Consider the following 19,575-nt stretch of genomic DNA (forward strand, 5'->3'; position numbering starts at 1 on the left):
TCATCTATCTGTAATTCTATATGTTGCGTTTGTTGGGATCCGATGAATAGAGAATACTTGTTATGTTGATTATCAAAGTTATATCTATGTATTGTTTATGATCTTGCATGCTCTCTGTTACTAGTAGATGCTCTGGCCAAGTAGATGCTTGTAACTCCAAGAGGGAGTATTTATGCTCGATAGTGGGTTCATGCCTGCATTGACACCTGGGACAAAGGATGAAAGTTCTAAGGTTGTGTTGTGATGTTGCCACTAGGGATAAAACATTGATGCTATGTCTAAGGATGTAGTTGTTGATTACATTACGCACCATACTTAATGCAATTGTCTGTTGCTTTGCAACTTAATACTGGAGGGGGTTCGGATGATAACCTGAAGGTGGACTTTTTAGGCATAGATGCATGCTGGATGGCGGTCTATGTACTTTGTCGTAATGCCCAATTAAATCTCACTATACTCATCATGATATGTATGTGCATGGTCATGCCCTCTTTATTTGTCAATTGCCCAACTGTAATTTGTTCACCCAACATGCTGTTTGACTTATGGGAGAGACACCTCTAGTGAACTGTGGACCCCGGTCCAATTCTCTTTACTGAAATACAATCTACTGCAATACTTGTTCTACTGTTTTCTGCAAACAATCATCTTCCACACAATACGGTTAATCCTTTGTCACAGCAAGCCGGTGAGATTGACAACCTCACTGTTTCGTTGGGGCAAAGTACTTTGGTTGTGTTGTGCAGGTTCCACGTTGGCGCCGGAATCCCTGGTGTTGCGCCGCACTACATCCCGCCGCCATCAACCTTCAACGTGCTTCTTGGCTCCTCCTGGTTCGATAAACCTTGGTTTCTTTCTGAGGGAAAACTTGCTGCTGTGCGCATCATACCTTCCTCTTGGGGTTCCCAACGAACGTGTGAGTTACACGCCATCAGTGCGCTCATGCTGGACAGGGTTGTTTGCTATGTTTATGGCAGACATATTATCACACCACACTTTCAAGCTTCCTTGCCTTAAAATTTTCAGCTCTCTTAGAAGGTTTCATACCCACAACATTTCACCCGGGCCCTGTGACAAAGCTTTGTACTCTGCTTCGGCTGTTGATTTCGAGACAACAGATTGTTTCTTACTTCTCCATGACACCAAATTTCCTCCAACAAAAACACAATACCCTGAGGTGGATCTTCGATCATCTAGGAAGCTAGCCCAATCTGCATCACAATATCCATCTACATTTAGGTGTCCATTACTTCTAAACCACAATCCTTTTCCCGGAGTGCCTTTCAAGTATCTCAAGATTCTTTGAGCTGCTTCCAAGTGTCCATCCCTCGTATCATGCATATAGCGACTCACTACACTCGCTGCAAATGATATATCTGGTCTTGTGTGGCATAAGTATATTAGTCTTCCAACAAGTCTTTGATATTTATTCTTATCTATGGGTTCTCCAGACTCTGTTGTGATTTTATTATTTTGGTCAATAGGGGTTGAAGCCACTCAGCACCCAAGCATGCCCATATCATCTAAGAGATCCAATGTATACTTTCTTTTGAGATAGTGATATCCCTTTTGACGATCTTGCAACTTATATTCCAAGGAAGTATTTAAGTTTTCCAAAATCTTTCATCTCAAAGGCTTGACTCAAGCATCCTTTCAGTTTTGCGATTTCAACATCATCATCTCCCGTGATAATAATATCATCAACATACACAGCAAGGATAGTGATTTTCTGCTCAGAATGTCTGTAAAATAAGGTATGGTCTCCATTGCATTGACCATATCCCATGCCACACATCACTTGTCTAAACCTATCAAACCAGGCCCGTGGAGATTTTTTGAGACCATATAGAGATTTTTTCAGTCTACATACCTTCCCTTTAGTTTCAGGTCTGACAAATCCTGGTGGCATCTCCATATACACCTCCTCTTGAAGATCACCATGCAGGAATGCATTTTTGACATCAAGTTGATGCAAGGGTCATCCGAAATTTGCTGCACAAGAGATCAATATTCTGATAGTGCTCATTTTTGCCACTGGTGCAAACGTCTCATCATAGTCAATACCATAAGTCTGACTATATCCTCTTGCCACAAGTCTAGCCTTATATCTCTCCACTTTTCCTTCTGCATTATGTTTTACAGAATAGATCCACTTACAACCTACTGTATGCTTTCCTTTAGGGAGATCTGTCAACTCCCATGTTTTATTTTTCTTCAAGGCCTCCAATTCTTCCATCATAGCATTGCACCATCTCGAGTCCAACCTGGCTACCTTCCAATCCTTAGGAACAGATACAGTTTGCAGTGAGGCAACAAAATCCCGAAAAGAGGGTGACAATGCCTCGTAACACATATAATTTCCTACACCATAGTCATCATAACTCAGTCGCTTTGGGGGCCCAACTTTCCTTACCCCTTTTCTTATTGCAATTGGCAAGTCTAGGCTATTATTGGACTCAGTCTGAGATTGATTCTCCTCAGCAGAATCTACACTTGTGCTTCCTTGATTTTCAGGTCCAATAGGTTGCTCCCCCTGCCCCTGGTCTTATTGCTCCGCCAATGCATCTACTTGCTCCCTTTATACTTGTCTTCTAGAGTACAGAAGTGGATTCTGCAGCCATCTTTGTGGTGGTACGGGTCTAGGTGGTGTAGGTGTACCAGGAATTGCAGGAATCTCCACCACAATAGGAATTTGTTTATGTTGTTGTTGGTCACCATCTTGCTGCTCTTGATCACCACCTTGTTGTTGCTCCCCCTCTTGAGCATCACCAAGATGGTCAAGCCCCTGGAACAAGCCACTAAGATCACTCTCACCATCATAAAATGGTTCTGACTCGCAAAACGTAACATCCATGCTTACAAATGTCCTCCTGTCAGTGGGACTCCAACACTTGTAACCCTTCTGTCTGGAGGAATAGCCAATAAAGATACATTTGATAACCCGATGATCTAGCTTGCCAACAGATCCCTTACAAAACATGTACAGCCAAAGAGTTTGGGTGGTACAACAAAGTCATTGTTATTTAGAAGGAGTTGGTAAGGAGATTGCATACCTAAAATCTTTGAAGGCATTCTGTTGATCAAATACGTACCAGTCATAACTGCCTCACTCTATAAGAATTTGGGAACATTCATGGTAAACATAAGAGATCGAGCCACTTCAAGTGTGTGCCTATTCTTCCGCTCAGCAACTCCATTCTGGGGAGGAGTGTCCGGACATGAAGTCTGGTGCAGTATACCTTGCGAAGATAAGAAATCAGCAAAAGGTTTGTTGATATATTCAGTACCATTATCAGTTCTGATCACTTGCACCTGAACATTGAATTGGTTTTTCACATAGGCACAAAAACTCTGAAAACAAGTGAACACTTCATCTTTGTGACGCATAAGATAAATCCAAGTCATTCTGGAATAGCAGTCAATAAAAGTCACAAAGTACTTCATGCCACTTACTGACACAACAGGACACATCCATACATCAGAGTGCACTAACACAAATGGGGATACACTTTTGATACCTCTACTAACATAAGAGGTTCTCGTATGCTTAGCATATTCGCAAGCATCACAACATAATTTGGTTTTGTCCACTCCATTCATTACATCAGGAAAAACTCGAAACATTTTATCAAATGCCATGTGGCCCATTCGACAATGTTGAACTAGTGCCATACTCTCCTTTCCTCCAACAATCGCAGCAAACACAGAACTAGCATCATGCCCCATCTTGTTACGATCTATGTGCCAAAGACCTCTATGTCTGGTTGCGGTCCCAATCTTCCTGCTGCTCTCCCTTTCCTGAATTAAACACATTTATCTATCAACTATTATACTGTAGTTCTGCTGTTCAATCAGGGCACTTAGAGATAGCAGATTTACTGGAAAAGCGGGAACATGTAGAACTGATGACAATTTTATGTTGGGTGTACATTGCACCGACCCCTCCCCTTTTATAGATTGTGATGTGCCATCTGCTGTTTGGATAGTGCCTCTATGTGTGGGAGGATACTTAGTATAAGAATCAAACTCACTAATATTCCCAGTAACATGTTTGGATGCTCCAGAATCAAGAATCCAATCTGAATTAGTATTATGAGTGGCTATAGAAACTCGATCAATATTACCTTCATCTTTGTAGACATAGTGAGCAAAGTTCCCAAAGGTTGTTTCATTCTGTCCTTCTTCCTTTGATTGTCCAGTAGTTGGCTCTGAAGCTGCTGCCATATGTGCTTTGGGTGATATAGCATGCTGCTGTCCACCACCCCTGCCATACTGTTGTCCATATGGTTGTCCACCACCTCTGCCATACTGATGTCCATATGGCTGTCCACCACCTCTTCCATCACCTCTTCCTCTGTAGCTTCCTCTGCCATGTGTGCATCCTCCTCTCCCCCTACTGGGTGTAGCAAAGGAGGTACATTGATGCTTCAAGTGTCCCTTCTGTCCATAAGTATAGCAGTCTCTCATATCTTGTCTCTCGGTAGTGTAGAAGGTCGGATGCGGCATAGAATCGCTTCCCTTTGTCATATTCAGACGCACTTCCTCTCTGGGCATAGCTGCAATGGCTTCTTTGAGAGAAGGGGTAGTGGTTTGATGCAGTAAAGCAGCCCTTCTCCCCTCAAAATCTTGATTAAGACCTTTCAAGAACTTCATGACTCGCTGATGGCGTGTATTTCACACGTTCGTTGGGCAACCCCAAGAGGAAGGTATGATGCGCACAGCAGCAAGTTTTCCCTCAGAAAGAAACCAAGGTTTATCGAACCAGGAGGAGCCAAGAAGCACGTTGAAGGTTGATGGCGGCGGGATGTAGTGCGGCGCAACACCAGGGATTCCGGCGCCAACGTGGAACCTGCACAGCACAACCAAAGTACTTTGCCCCAACGAAACAGTGAGGTTGTCAATCTCACTGGCTTGCTGTAACAAAGAGTTAACCGTATTGTGTGGAAGATGATTGTTTGCAGAAAACAGTAGAACAAGTATTGCAGTAGATTGTATTTCAGTAAAGAGAATTGGACTGGGGTCCACAGTTCACTAGAGGTGTCTCTCCCATAAGACGAACAGCATGTTGGGTGAACAAATTACAGTTGGGCAATTGACAAATAAAGAGAGCATGACCATGCACATACATATCATGATGAGTATAGTGAGATTTAATTGGGCATTACGACAAAGTACATAGACCGTCATCCAACTGCATCTATGCCTAAAAAGTCCACCTTCAGGTTATCATCCGAACCCCCTCCAGTATTAAGTTGCTAACAACAGACAATTGCATTAAGTATGGTGCGTAATGTAACTAGTGACTACATCCTTGAACATAGCACTAATGTTTTATCCCTAGTGGCAACAGCACAACACAACCTTAGAACTTTCTCATCCTTGTCCTGTGTGTCTATGCAGGCATGAACCCACTATCGAGCATAAGTACTCCCTCTTGGAGTTACAAGCATCTACTTGGCCAGAGCATCTACTAGTAACGGAGAGCATGCAAGATCATAAACAACACATAGCATAACTTTGATAATCAACATAACAAGTATTCTCTATTCATCGGATCCCAACAAACGCAACATATAGAATTACAGATAGATGATCTTGATCATGTTAGGCAGCTCACAAGATCCGACAATGATAGCACAATGGGGAGAAGACAACCATCTAGCTACTGCTATGGACCCATAGTCCAGGGGTAGACTACTCACACATCACACCGGAGGCGACCATGGCGGCGTAGAGTCCTCCGGGAGATGATTCCCCTCTCCGGCAGGTGCCGGAGGCGATCTCTGGATCCCCGAGATGGGATCGGCGGCGGCGGCGTCTGCGGAAGGTTTTCCGTATCGTGGTTCTCGGTACTGGGGGTTTCGTCACGGAGACTTTTTATAGGCGGAAGGGCAGGTCAAGAGGCGGCACGGGGGCCCCACACCACAGGGCCGCGCGGCCAAGGGGGGGGTCGCGCCGCCCTAGGGTGTGGCCCCTCCGTGGCCCCTCTTCGTCTCTCCTTCGGACTTCTGGAAGCTTCGTGAGAAAATAGGCCCCTGGGCTTTGATTTCGTCCAATTCCGAGAATATTTCCTTGCTAGGATTTCTGAAACCAAAAACAGCAGAAAACAAAGAATCGGCACTTCGGCATCTTGTTAATAGGTTAGTTCCAGAAAATGCACGAATATGACATAAAGTGTGCATACAACATGTAGATAACATCAATAATGTGGCATGGAACATAAGAAATTATCGATACGTCGGAGACGTATCAGCATCCCCAAGCTTAGTTCTGCTCGTCCCGAGCAGGTAAAACGATAACACGTATAATTTACGGAGTGACATGCCATCATAATCTTGATCATACTATTTGTAAAGCATATGTAGTGAATGCAGCGATCGAAACAATGTATATGACATGAGTAAACAAGTGAATCATATAGCAAAGACTTTTCATGAATAGTACTTCAAGACAAGCATCAATAAGTCTTGCATAAGAGTTAACTCATAAAGCAATAATTCAAAGTAAAGGCATTGAAGCAACACAAAAGAAGATTAAGTTTCAGCGGTTGCTTTCAACTTGTAACATGTATATCTCATGGATATTGTCAACATAGAGTAATATAATAAGTGCAATAAGCAAATATGTAGGAATCAATGCACAGTTCACACAAGTGTTTGCTTCTTGAGGTGGAGAGAGATAGGTGAACTGACTCAACATTGAAAGTAAAAGAATAGTCCTCCATAGAGGAAAAGCATCGATTGCTATATTTGTGCTAGAGCTTTGATTTTGAAAACATGAAATAATTTTGTCAACGGTAGTAATAAAGCATATGCATCATGTAAATTATATCTTATAAGTTGCAAGCCTCATGCATAGTGTACTAATAGTGCCCGCACCTTGTCCTAATTAGCTTGGACTACCGGATCATCACAATGCATTGTTTTTACCAAGTGTCACAAAGGGGTACCTCTATGCCGCCAGTACAAAGGTCTAAGGAGAAAGCTCGCATTGGATTTCTCGCTATTGATTATTCTTCAACTTAGACATCCATACCGGGACAACATAGACAACAGATAATGGACTCCTCTTTTATGCATAAGCATATACCAACAATTAATAATTTTCTCATTTGAGATTTGAGGATTGTTGTCCAAAACTGAAACTTCCACCATGGAGCATGGCTTTAGTTAGCGGCCCAATGTTCTTCTCTAACATATGCATGCTTAACCATATGGTGGTAGATCTCTCTTACTTCAGACAAGACGGACATGCATAGCAACTCACATGAAATTCAACAATGAAAAGTTGATGGCGTCCCAGTGAACATGGTTATCGCACAACAAGCAACTTAATAAGAGATAAAGTGCATAATTACATATTCAATACCACAATAGTTTTTAAGCTATTTGTCCCATGAGCTATATATTGCAAAGGTGAATGATGGAATTTTAAAGGTAGCACTCAAGCAATTTACTTTGGAATGGCGGAAAATACCATGTAGTAGGTAGGTATGGTGGACACAAATGGCATAGTGGTTGGCTCAAGTATTTTGGATGCATGAGAAGTATTCCCTCTCGATACAAGGTTTAGGCTAGCAAGGCTTATTTGAAACAAACACAAGGATGAACCGGTGCAGCAAAACTCACATAAAAGACATATTGAAAACAATATAAGACTCTACACCGTCTTCCTTGTTGTTCAAACTCAATACTAGAAATTATCTAGACCTTAGAGAAACCAAATATGCAAACCAAATTTTAGCATGCTCTATGTATTTCTTCATTAATGGGTGCAAAGCATATGATGCAAGAGCTTAATCATGAGCACAACAATTGCCAAGTATCACATTACCCAAGACATTAATAGCAATTACTACATGTATCATTTTCCAATTCCAACCATATAACAATTTAACGAAGGAGAAACTTCGCCATGAATACTATGAGTAGAAACCAAGGACATACTTGTCCATATGCTACAGCGGCGTGTCTCTCTCCCATAAAGTGAATGCTAGGATCCATTTTATTCAAACAAAACAAAAAACAAAAACAAACCGACGCTCCAAGAAAAAGCACATAAGATGTGATGGAATAAAAATATAGTTTCAAGGGAGGAACCTGATAATGTTGTCGATGAAGAAGGGGATGCCTTGGGCATCCCCAAGCTTAGACGCTTGAGTCTTCTTAGAATATGCAGGGGTGAACCACCGGGTGCATCCCCAAGCTTAGAGCTTTCACTCTCCTTGATCATGTTGCATCATACTCCTCTCTTGATCCTTGAAAACTTCCTCCACACCAAACTCGAAACAACTCATTAGAGGGTTAGTGCACAATATAAATTGACATATTCAGAGGTGACACAATCATTCTTAACACTTCTGGACATTGCATAATGCTACTGGACATTAATGGATCAAAAAAATTCATCCAACATAGCGAAAGAGGCAATGCGAAATAAAAGGCAGAATCTGTCAAAACAGAACAGTTCGTATTGACGAATTTTAAAATGGCACCAGACTTGCTCAAATGAAAATGCTCAAATTGAATGAAAGTTGCGTACATATCTGAGGATCATGCACGTAAATTGGCTTAATTTTCTGAGCTACCTACAGGGAGGTGGACTCAGATTCGTGACAGCAAAGAAATCTGGAACTGTGCAGTAATCCAAATCTAGTACTTACTTTTCTATCAACGGCTTAACTTGGCACAACAAAACACAAAACTAAGATAAGGAGAGGTTGCTACAGTAGTAAACAACTTCCAAGACACAAAATAAAAACAAAGTACTGTAGGTAAAAACATGGGTTGTCTCCCATAAGCGCTTTTCTTTAACGCCTTTCAGCTAGGCGCAGAAAGTGTGTATCAAGTATTATCAAGAGATGGTGCATTGTTATCATGAGCTCCCCCATCCATAGTGGTACTAAGGGCTTTGTCAATTTTAGGCCTATAATAATACTTCTTTGGTCTAGTCACTTTAGAGACATACATAAACTTTTGCTCCTTACCCACATAAGCTTTCTCCTTATATTTAAGAGAAGAAAATGTTGAACCCAAGGTTCCCATAGCTTTTTCAAGTTCGTCAATCCTATTGATTTGATCATCATGGACAGCATTAGTTCCTAGGACACTAATTCTTTCATCAATTCCTCCTAAGGATTTATCAAGTTCATCAGTTTTATCAAGTAATATTTCCAATTTAGCTTCAATACTTGGAAAAATTTTCTCTATGGTTTCCAATTTTTTCATAACATCTTCAAGAGAGATTTCAGTTTTAGCTTTATCAACAGGGGGTATTCCAAATAAGCTCTCAATAATACAACTAGCTTCTAATGCAGGAGTACTTAGGAAGTCACCTTTTGCGAGACTATCAAGAACATATCTATTCCAGCTAGAGATACCAACATAAAAATTCCTGAGTAAAATAATGGTGGAGTGCTTCTTAGTGCATCTATTATGAGCATCGCTAATTCTATACCAAGCATCTCTCAAACATTCTCCCCCTCGTTGCTTAAACGTGCGAACTTCAACTTCAGGATTACTCATTTTAGTAGTAGTAAATAAAGCAAACTAGATAAAGTAAATGCAAGTAAACTAATTTTTTTGTGTTTTTGATATAGCAAACAAGATATCAAATAAAGTAAAACTAGCAACTAATTTTTTTTTGTATTTTGATTTAGTGCAGCAAACAAAGTAGTAAATAAAACTAAGCAAGACAAAAACAAAGTAAAGAGATTGAGAAGTGGAGACTCCCCTTGCAGCGTGTCTTGATCTCCCCGGCAACGGCGCCAGAAATTTGCTTGATGGCGTGTATTTCACACGTTCGTTGGGCAACCCCAAGAGGAAGGTATGATGCGCACAGCAGCAAGTTTTCCCTCAGAAAGAAACCAAGGTTTATCGAACCAGGAGGAGCCAAGAAGCACGTTGAAGGTTGATGGCGGCGGGATGTAGTGCGGCGCAACACCAGGGATTCCGGCGCCAACGTGGAACCTGCACAGCACAACCAAAGTACTTTGCCCCAACGAAACAGTGAGGTTGTCAATCTCACTGGCTTGCTATAACAAAGAGTTAACCGTATTGTGTGGAAGATGATTGTTTGCAGAAAACAGTAGAACAAGTATTGCAGTAGATTGTATTTCAGTAAAGAGAATTGGACCGGGGTCCACAGTTCACTAGAGGTGTCTCTCCCATAAGACGAACAGCATGTTGGGTGAACAAATTACAGTTGGGCAATTGACAAATAAAGAGAGCATGACCATGCACATACATATCATGATGAGTATAGTGAGATTTAATTGGGCATTACGACAAAGTACATAGACCGTCATCCAACTGCATCTATGCCTAAAAAGTCCACCTTCAGGTTATCATCCGAACCCCCTCCGGTATTAAGTTGCTAACAACAGACAATTGCATTAAGTATGGTGCGTAATGTAACTAGTGACTACATCCTTGAACATAGCACTAATGTTTTATCCCTAGTGGCAACAAGACAACACAACCTTAGAACTTTCACATCGTCCCGGTGTCAATGCGAGGCATGAACCCACTATCGAGCATAAGTACTCCCTCTTGGAGTTACAAGCATCTACTTGGCCAGAGCATCTACTAGTAACGGAGAGCATGCAAGATCATAAACAACACATAGCATAACTTTGATAATCAACATAACAAGTATTCTCTATTCATCGGATCCCAACAAACGCAACATATAGAATTACAGATAGATGATCTTGATCATGTTAGGCAGCTCACAAGATCCGACAATGATAGCACAATGGGGAGAAGACAACCATCTAGCTACTGCTATGGACCCATAGTCCAGGGGTAGACTACTCACACATCACACCGGAGGCGACCATGGCGGCGTAGAGTCCTCCGGGAGATGATTCCCCTCTCCGGCAGGGTGCCGGAGGCGATCTCCTGGATCCCCGAGATGGGATCGGCGGCGGCGGCGTCTCGGAAGGTTTTCCGTATCGTGGTTCTCGTGACTGGGGTTTCGTCACGGAGACTTTTTATAGGCGGAAGGGCAGGTCAAGAGGCGGCACGGGGCCCCACACCACAGGGCCGCGCGGCCAAGGGGGCCGCGCCGCCCTAGGGTGTGGCCCCTCCGTGGCCCCTCTTCGTCTCTCCTTCGGACTTCTGGAAGCTTCGTGAGAAAATAGGCCCCTGGGCTTTGATTTCGTCCAATTCCGAGAATATTTCCTTACTAGGATTTCTGAAACCTAAAACAGCAGAAAACAGCAACTGGCACTTCGGCATCTTGTTAATAGGTTAGTTCCAGAAAATGCACGAATATGACATAAAGTGTGCATAAAACATGTAGATAACATCAATAATGTGGCATGGAACATAAGAAATTATCGATACGTCGGAGACGTATCACTCGCCGACGTTCAATCCATCTTGCAGCAGCACTCACACATTCCCCATGGGCAAGTTCCAGAGGATCAACATGATCTAAATCTCCCCAAAGATGCTGCAACTCAGCCAGATATGCCATCACAGTTTTGTTTCCTTGTTGCAAGTCATGCATTTTATCCTCAATCTCAGCAATCAACATAGTGTTCCCCTTTCCAGAATATAGATTTCATAAGGTGTCCCATACCTCTGAAGCTTTTGTGAGTGCCTCTACAGAAGCAGCAATGTTAGGAACCAAAGAGTTAAGCAGTCATGCCATAATCAGAGAATTTATGGCATTCCACTGTTTCCATTCCGGACTGGCCTTGTCCACTGGTTCTGTAGCTTCACCACTCACACGTTCATCCAGCCCTTTCGAGTTCAAAATCAACAACGCCCTCCTTAAGCACCGGAGATAGTTGGCCACTCCTTCCAACTTGATTTCATTCGCCGGCAGCTCAAGTTTCTGACCGATGTTGGTATGGGAAACGATTGCTCCCCCTCGAGCAGATCCTCCTCCTCCATCTCATTTGGTAGTGATAAGTTCTGCTAGCTTCTCCAGAGCCTTGGCCAAATCCCCGTTGTCCCCCATGCTTGACACCAAACTAACCTCTCAGAAACACCAAAGGGCTTACCCGCAGGATGCCCTCTTCATCTCCTTACTCGTCACTGCCTTCCCCTCCTTGCCGTCGCAGCAGCCTGCTCCCTTCCTCTTCCTCCCAGCCGCCGCAGCAGCCTACTTCCTTCCTCTTCCTCTTCCTCTTCCTCTTCCTCCTAGCTGCCACAGCAGACTAGGCTTCCAGATTGGCAATCCTTCCCGTCGTTGCCCTCACTGCCCCTTGCTCTGATACCATGTGGACAGAGGTGAGGGCCTAACCTGAGGTAGAAGGAGGCTGCAGGGAGGAACTCTCTCAGCTTAGGGTTACAGACATAGAAGCACCTTATATAGGTCACGACTGGGTTGGGCCAGATGGGCCACAACAAAGAACAAGAAAACAGCCCAACAGATACTCCAACAACACACATCAAGAAACAAGACAATGAGACGACATCAAAGGAGATGGCCAATTTGATAGAATTATTATTGAAACAGGATGAGACATATTGGGCGCAACGTTCCGGAACCAATTGGATGCATCAAGGGGACAAGAATACTTCTTTTTTCCATAATTTTGCTTCTGCTAGAAGGAAGAAAAACACAATCACTAAACTGAAAGATGATAATTGAACCTGGGTCGAAGGTAATGAAGCTTTGGAACCTTTAATTCTTAACTATTTTACTAACATTTTCTCGTCGGAGGTTCATGCTGTAGATCCTGCTATGTTGGAGAAAATTAACCCTAGAGTGGATGTGGCCATGAATAACCTGCTGCTTCCTCCGTTCGATGTTGATGATGTTAAGAAGGTGGCTTTCAGTATTGGTGATCTCAAAGCATCAGGGCCTAATGGTCTCCATGTTGTTTTTTATAAAAAGTTTTGGGATATCTCTGGAGTAGCAATTACTCAAGAGGTTCTTCAAGCTCTGAATTCTAGCGTTATTCGGATGAATGGAACAATACCACAGTTGTCCTTATTCCTAAGGTTGATGATCCAGAAAATATTACACAATATCGTCCAATAAGTTTGTGCAATGTCATTTATAAATTATCAAGAAAATGTTGGCTCATAGGCTGAAGGGAATTCTTCCAGATATCATTTCCCCTATGCAAAGTGCTTTTATTCATGTGAGGCTTATTACTGATAATGTGTTGGTGGCATATGAGTCTATCCATGCAATCAAAAATAAAAGAGGAGGCTCGAATGGTTCTTGTGCTGTCAAGCTTGCTATGCACAAGGCTTGTGATAGTTGAATGGATCTTCCTAGAGAATATGATGAGGAAGATGGGGTTTGTTGATAAGTGGATTGGGTTGATGATGGCTCTCTGAAGTATCAAGTTAGGTTCAATTTTGAGGAAACTGATATGTTTATTCCCACTAGAGGGCTTAGGTAGGGATTACCATCTCTCTCCCTGCCTGTTCCTTTTGTGTTCAGAAGGATTGTCTAGTCTCTTGTTGTATGAAGAAGAAGTTGGTGGCATAGATGGGGTAAGGTTGTGCAGAAATGCACCATCAGTCTCACATTTACTTTTTGTTGATGATTCCCTCATTCTCATGAAAGCTGATAATGAATAATGCAACTTCCTTGCAATAAGTTTTGGATACCTACAGTGCTAATTCTGGTAAATTAGTGAGTGTGTCTAAGTTAAGTATTTTCTTCTCTCCAAACACAAATGTGTTGGTTAAGGCGAAAATTTGTGAGACTCTTAATATCAATACAGAGGCGATTTCTAATAAGTACCTTGGACTTCCTACGTTTGTTGGGGCTGACAAGAGTGAATGCTTCTTACATTTTGTGGAAATAATAATTCAGAGGATAAATGGGTGGAAGGAGAAAATGCTCTCTATTGGAGGAAAAGAAATCTTATTGAAGGCAGTGGCACAGGCTACCCCAGACGTCTATGTCATGTCAGTGTTTCAAATTCCAAAAGGAGTATGTAAAAGGATGATGGGCTACTCAATTCTGGTGGGGTGATGATAAGAATGGGAAATATGCATTGGTTCGCATGGTGGAAACTTTGTTATCCCAAAAATGAGGGTGGCATGGGGTTTAGGGCTTTCCAGTCTTTTAACCTTGCAATGTTGGCTAAGCAGATTTGGAGGTTGATCTTGACATCGGATTCTCTTTGTGTAAGTGTGTTGAGAGTAAAGTATTACCCTGGTGGTGATATCCTTAAAGCAGGGCCTAAGGCAGTTGCTTCTTTTACTTGGTGTAGCATTATTGTGGGGTTGCCAACTTTTAAACGTGGTTATATCTGGCATGTCGGCACTGGCGAGTCTATTAATATATGTATGGACGTATCCATGGATTCCGTCAAGTCCTGATGGAAGAGTGCTTTCACCTAGGGCTAGGGCGGTTTATACGAAAGTCGGTGAACTTATCAGTCCGATTACAGGTTACTGGGATGTGCAACTTTTCAATAGTCTATTCAATGATGAATGTGTGCGAATTCTAAAAATTCCTCTTAATCAAAATGGTTTTAATGACTTCATTGCATGGGGCGTTACCCCTCATGGAATGTACACGGTAAAGTCTGCATATTACCTTCAGTGGAGACACCACTCTGATGCTTGGGCGCAGCAACTGGCTTTGCCCGGCTCCTCATCTCTAAACCCTATTTGGAAATCGATTTGGCTAGTAAAAGGCTCATTGGGGAGAGTAGTGAATGTCTAATTTGTCATTTAGATGTTGAAGATGTTCGTCATCTGCTATTCTTATGCCCAGCAGCGAAACAGCTTTGGGAAGTTATCAGATGCTATTGATGTGGAAAGATCAGGATCGGCCATTTTGGAGCACATGTTATGTCTGTCAGATAACAATATCCAAGATTTCACCACGGTTAATCTTAAGGAAGTGGTTCACAACCAGGTAGTACCTATATAGAGTAGCTTCGGAGACAACGTACTCATGATGACAAAACCCCTCCCATGATCAAATGCAGGTTCTCTATTTTGTCTATTGTCGCTAATGCATCTACAGTATATGGTAAACATATTTCTAATGGAGGGATTAAATGGACAAGACCGGAGGACTACTATGTGAAGCCAAATGTGGATGTGAAGCCAAATGTGGATGCAGCCTTCCACGATGATTGTAAAGCAGGAGCGGCGAGTGCGGTTCTGCGCAATGCAAAGGATGAGTTTATTGCATCGTCCTATATGCTCTTGCCTAATGTAGACTCAGCGGTAATGGCGGAGGGCCATAACACTCAGGGTGTGTTTGGTAGACCGAGGCAACTCAGATAATTCCATCTCAACCGAAATTTTTGGAGATACATGTGTTTGTTAGCCCGGGCCAACACATCTAAGCATAGCCCACCTCATACGAAAAACGCTCCTCAGCCAAGCTGGGTTGTGAAGCTCAAATCAAGCTTCACAACTCAACCGGGCTGAACACATCCCGCAAAACTCCTTGGATTCCGCGCGAGAGACCCCTAGACCCGAGCCCGCCTGCTTCTTCTCGCTCATTTTCTTCTCCTCACCCCTCCCCTTTGCCGCATGCAGCCGCCGCACTCTCCTAGCGCAGGCTACCGCCGCTCCCCTGGCGCAGGTCGCCTCCTTCCCCGTGGCGCACATCCACTCGTGCAGGCCGCCCTTCCCCTCGCGCTCCTCCCCTGGACGGTTCCCGACGACCGACCGCCCCGTCGCAGACCGCCTCGACGCAGAACTCCTCGCCAACGAACGTGGTATCGGGATCGATCTCCTTAACGCGGTCGACCGCAACCCGCCCATCCCCTGGCCGCCGGACTAGTGATTTCGCCGGTAGAAAGCTCCATGGCCCCTCCCTTGGCTCATCGGCATAGTCCTGCCTGGCCGCATCCCCACCCTGCTCGCCGCCCTTCCCCTAGCCACGTCGGTCGCCGGCCCCCGGCTCCGCCCGCCCCAGGTCTTCAGCTGGCTATCCAAATGGGTTGTAATAGACTGCAGGTTGAGTCTAATTGCTAGGAGGTTGTGGAAGCGTTCAATGAGAGGGGAGTTTGGTGAGTGCGCTATCTTCACGGAGTGCATTTACTAGCTAGCAATTATTGGGAGTCCCCCCCCCCCCCCCGATAGCCCTCACCTTGCTACAGTACTTGGCCCTCCCCTCTCTCTCCGCCGGGCCGATCCGAAGCCACTCCACCGGAATAGTCGGCCGGAGGCGGTGGAGGTGAAGCGCCGAAGTAGCTTAGTTGTAGATCTATAGGATTTCTAGGTGTTTGTGGCTGTTTGCCACCATTGTGGGCGGATGCCACGTAGAGGAAGCGGTGGCCCGGATCCTCGCCGCCGGATCTTGGCCAAGCTAGGGTTGCTGCTGGCGATTTCTCTACTCTGGTGGTCGGAGGGAGATGAGGCGGCTAGCAACGCCGTCTTCTTCAATAAGTCTGCGGCGACAGGCTCTTCTCCATCCTTTGCCTGCTGTGAAGACGGTGATCCCCAGGCCAGCCGTGGAGGCGAGGTGGGGATCCTTCTTCGTGCAGCAAGGTACGCTGTGACTTCTCTCCTGGACAGCCTTGGTGGCAAGGAGGAGCTGGAGTGCAGCATGCTGGTTTTGGTTTGTGATGGAGGACCCTGTCCTCTCTACCGATGGGGCGTGCGGTTGGCCGAGGCTAGCGCGCAGCTTCTTCCTCGCCATGGTGGCTTTGACGCGGCGAGCTAATGTTGTCGCATAAGACTCACGCGCGACTCCCTCTATTTAACGCGGAACCTACCGCGTCTGACCTCATTCAGCACTACCATCTTCCTCCTCTCCCCAGCCCTCTCTTCTCTCCCCAATCCATCTCCAGCAAGCAAATAGCAGGCCACGGCGAAGGCACGACAAACAACAGCTTCAACCACCAGTGGAAGGCAGGACTCATGCACAAGGCTCGGCGCACCCAACAGCGGGGGTGGCCGGCCAATATCCGCCAACAGCAGGGGTGGCCGACCGGTGGGTGCGCCAAGCCACACGCTCACCAGTGTACTCGCACACATCAAGGCTACAACACCCCATCCTAGGAATGCCGCCGTCAACGCCGGTGCCGTTTCAGCATGCCGTGTTTCAATTTTAGTACATGTTTCAACTAGCTAAATTCAAATATATGTACTCCCTCCGTCACATAAAAGATGTCGCAGTGCCATATTTGCGATAACCTCCCCGCATTTTTTCACCTGAGCGAATCTGTCCTCCCACCTCCCCTTTCTTCCTCCGAGCGATCCCGTCCCGTCCTCGTCGCCTTCTCCCGAAGCCAGCCACCACGGCGCGACGCTCCGCCCGCCACCGGAAGCCACCCTCCGCCCTGATCCACCACCCCTCCCGCCCAAGCCGACTCCTTCCTCTTCCTCCCGCGTGTCGTCATCTTCCTCCTCGAGTTCAAAAGGGGATCCTCCGGCGGCCGGATATGAAGCGACGCTGCTAGAACTGCAGTGGTGGTTTCCGGACGGAGCTAGGAGACCGAGGGCCCCACGTCGAGGTAGCGCTGAGGCCGTGCGCACCGGCTCCGTCTTTCCCGAGCTGAATCCACCGGCTAAGTAGCAGCCGCCGATGGGGAGTTGGTGCACGAGCAAAATAGGCGTCTTTCCCGATCTGAATCCGCCGGCTTGCTTCTGATTCTGTCCAGGCCACCCAGGGACCTCGCAAGGAGCACGACCTCTCTGCTCTTTACTGTACAATAGTTCATTCATCCCCATTGCTGTTACATTGCAGAGTCAGAGGGCTACTACTACTGCAGACAACCAAAGATCGATCCAACAAGGCGTAGATGACGCCCGAGGAGAGCGCCATGAGCAGGATAGCGGCCCGCTCCTCCTCGCCGAGTAAGGAGGGCTTCCTCCTGCGCAATCCGGTTCCAGCGCCGCTGCTTGAGCACGTCGTCCTTGGCGAATCCCACCATGTGGAGCTCCACCGTCTGCGTCTTCGTGGCGGCGACCTTGCTGCTGCCGGCCTCCTCATCCTTGTCCTCCCGAGCGGCGGCCGCGGCGGCGAGGCGAGGTCGACTTCGCGGACGGGAAACGGGCCGAGGAGACTGGAGCGGGAGTGGCGCGGCCTTCCTTCCCCGCGCCGATGCTAGCCCTACGACGGCGCGACTTTGCTCGATTCCTTCGTCGGGGAGCGGAGCGCGACCTTGCTCGATCCCTTCGACGGTGAAACCCGCGGGATCCATCCAACGGCGAGCAGGGGCAGGCGAGGCGGCCGCGGGGAGACATCGACCGGAGCGGCGGTCGTCGGGGACGCCGGAATTTGCGGGGCGAGGAACGGACTGAGGAGAATCGCAAAGATTTCAGATCGATTTGTCAAGATATGAATCGATTTGAAGGAAGTCGGGGTTTTTTTGCAAATTCGAAAATGAACTAGCGGAGGAAGGGGTGGCGACATCTTTTATGTGACGGAGGGAGTATTATATATGTACAAACTCACCTGTATGATAAAATTTCTTATGTCTGAACAAATTTCGGATTGTTTTGGCTGAATTCACCATTATTTGTCAAAAAAATTCAATAACGCTGGGAACATGGGCTAGGACGGGATTTCCACCTGAGCCCAACAGCTAAAGATGCTCTAACAAAGAGAAAAACAGCATACATGTAATAATCGAATAGGAGCCAGAAGGAAACCATGATGATACTTCAGAGGAAATTTGTACATATTTTCAAGCACTAGCAGTAATGTCATCAGATAGGATCAGAAAGACATTTTTTAGTTATAGTCGAACGTTTCATCCTAGAATATAGGATCACATCTTCAGTAGTCACAACATGCCAGAAGGAAAATCGTTACATCCAAACACTTAGCAGCATTAATCTCCAATACACAGCCACATATCAATCATAATAACAAGTCACGTACAAATTGACTAACACAGGTTTTAAAGAGAAACGGGACCAGTATCCAAAACTTGGGTGCTTCTCCGTTTACATGTATGATTCCGCACAATCCGAAATCCGAAATCCTACGTTCAATCTATAAACATCTGAGTCTAGCTCAAGTAGAAGCATATTGCATTCGTCATCTGCAACTCCCCTAGGTCTTTCATCAGCAAAAAAAGAAAATAAAACAGCACATTGAAGAAATCAGGGGAAATTTAGCATGGCTCAGACATCCAAGGAAGGAATTAGCAGCATTAGCTCTCAAGCCTGGCTGGGCGAAAGCTCTTAGGCGGCAACTGCGAATGTTTGAGAAACAAGCCTTAGTTTTATCATCATCGCCATGGATTGAATTCCCAAATTCACACAAATACTAAAAAAATAGTGCGACGTAAATATAGATTGCAATGTAATCACAAAAAACGGCTCTGTGTAACCATAGATTTGCAGCCACAGGTTCCTATCAAATGTGAAAGAACTTGCTATCGGCACAATGTAGCATCTCCGGTCAATGCTTGTGGCTACCGGAGACGTGGCATCGTGCCCAAATCAGAGAAACCAAATACGAAATAAAATAAATAAGAAATCCCTCAGAGACCCGTTTAAAATCATGCACACAGCTGAATCAAGTCGATGCAAAATGGTATCCCAGCCAAGACCAAACCACAGAGGTTATGATCAAGGATGGACACTTGCAGCGCCATAGAAGCAGCTGTTGTTTACAGTGTCATACGGCACTTCCTGGTCAAGAGCTCTTCACTGAGATAATTTACGAAACGGC

At 45.1% G+C, this 19,575-nt stretch overlaps 3 non-coding genes across 3 annotated transcripts; all 3 read right to left on the bottom strand.

The window, feature by feature from the left end:
- Window positions 1-19,018: 19,018 nt before the first annotated feature.
- LOC127311102 (small nucleolar RNA SNORD14) lies at window positions 19,019-19,138 on the bottom strand. The gene has a single exon (XR_007857591.1). It is a non-coding gene; the product is annotated as a small nucleolar RNA SNORD14 (small nucleolar RNA).
- A 61-nt stretch (window positions 19,139-19,199) lies between these two features.
- Window positions 19,200-19,339, bottom strand: LOC127311036 (small nucleolar RNA snoR2/U65). The gene has a single exon (XR_007857529.1). It is a non-coding gene; the product is annotated as a small nucleolar RNA snoR2/U65 (small nucleolar RNA).
- Window positions 19,340-19,379: 40 nt separating this feature from the next.
- LOC127311006 (small nucleolar RNA Z112) lies at window positions 19,380-19,560 on the bottom strand. Its single transcript, XR_007857501.1, has one exon. It is a non-coding gene; the product is annotated as a small nucleolar RNA Z112 (small nucleolar RNA).
- Between the last annotated feature and the right edge of the window lie 15 nt (window positions 19,561-19,575).

Source organism: Lolium perenne, chromosome 6, assembly GCF_019359855.2.
Source record: "Lolium perenne isolate Kyuss_39 chromosome 6, Kyuss_2.0, whole genome shotgun sequence".
NCBI lineage: Eukaryota > Viridiplantae > Streptophyta > Magnoliopsida > Poales > Poaceae > Lolium > Lolium perenne.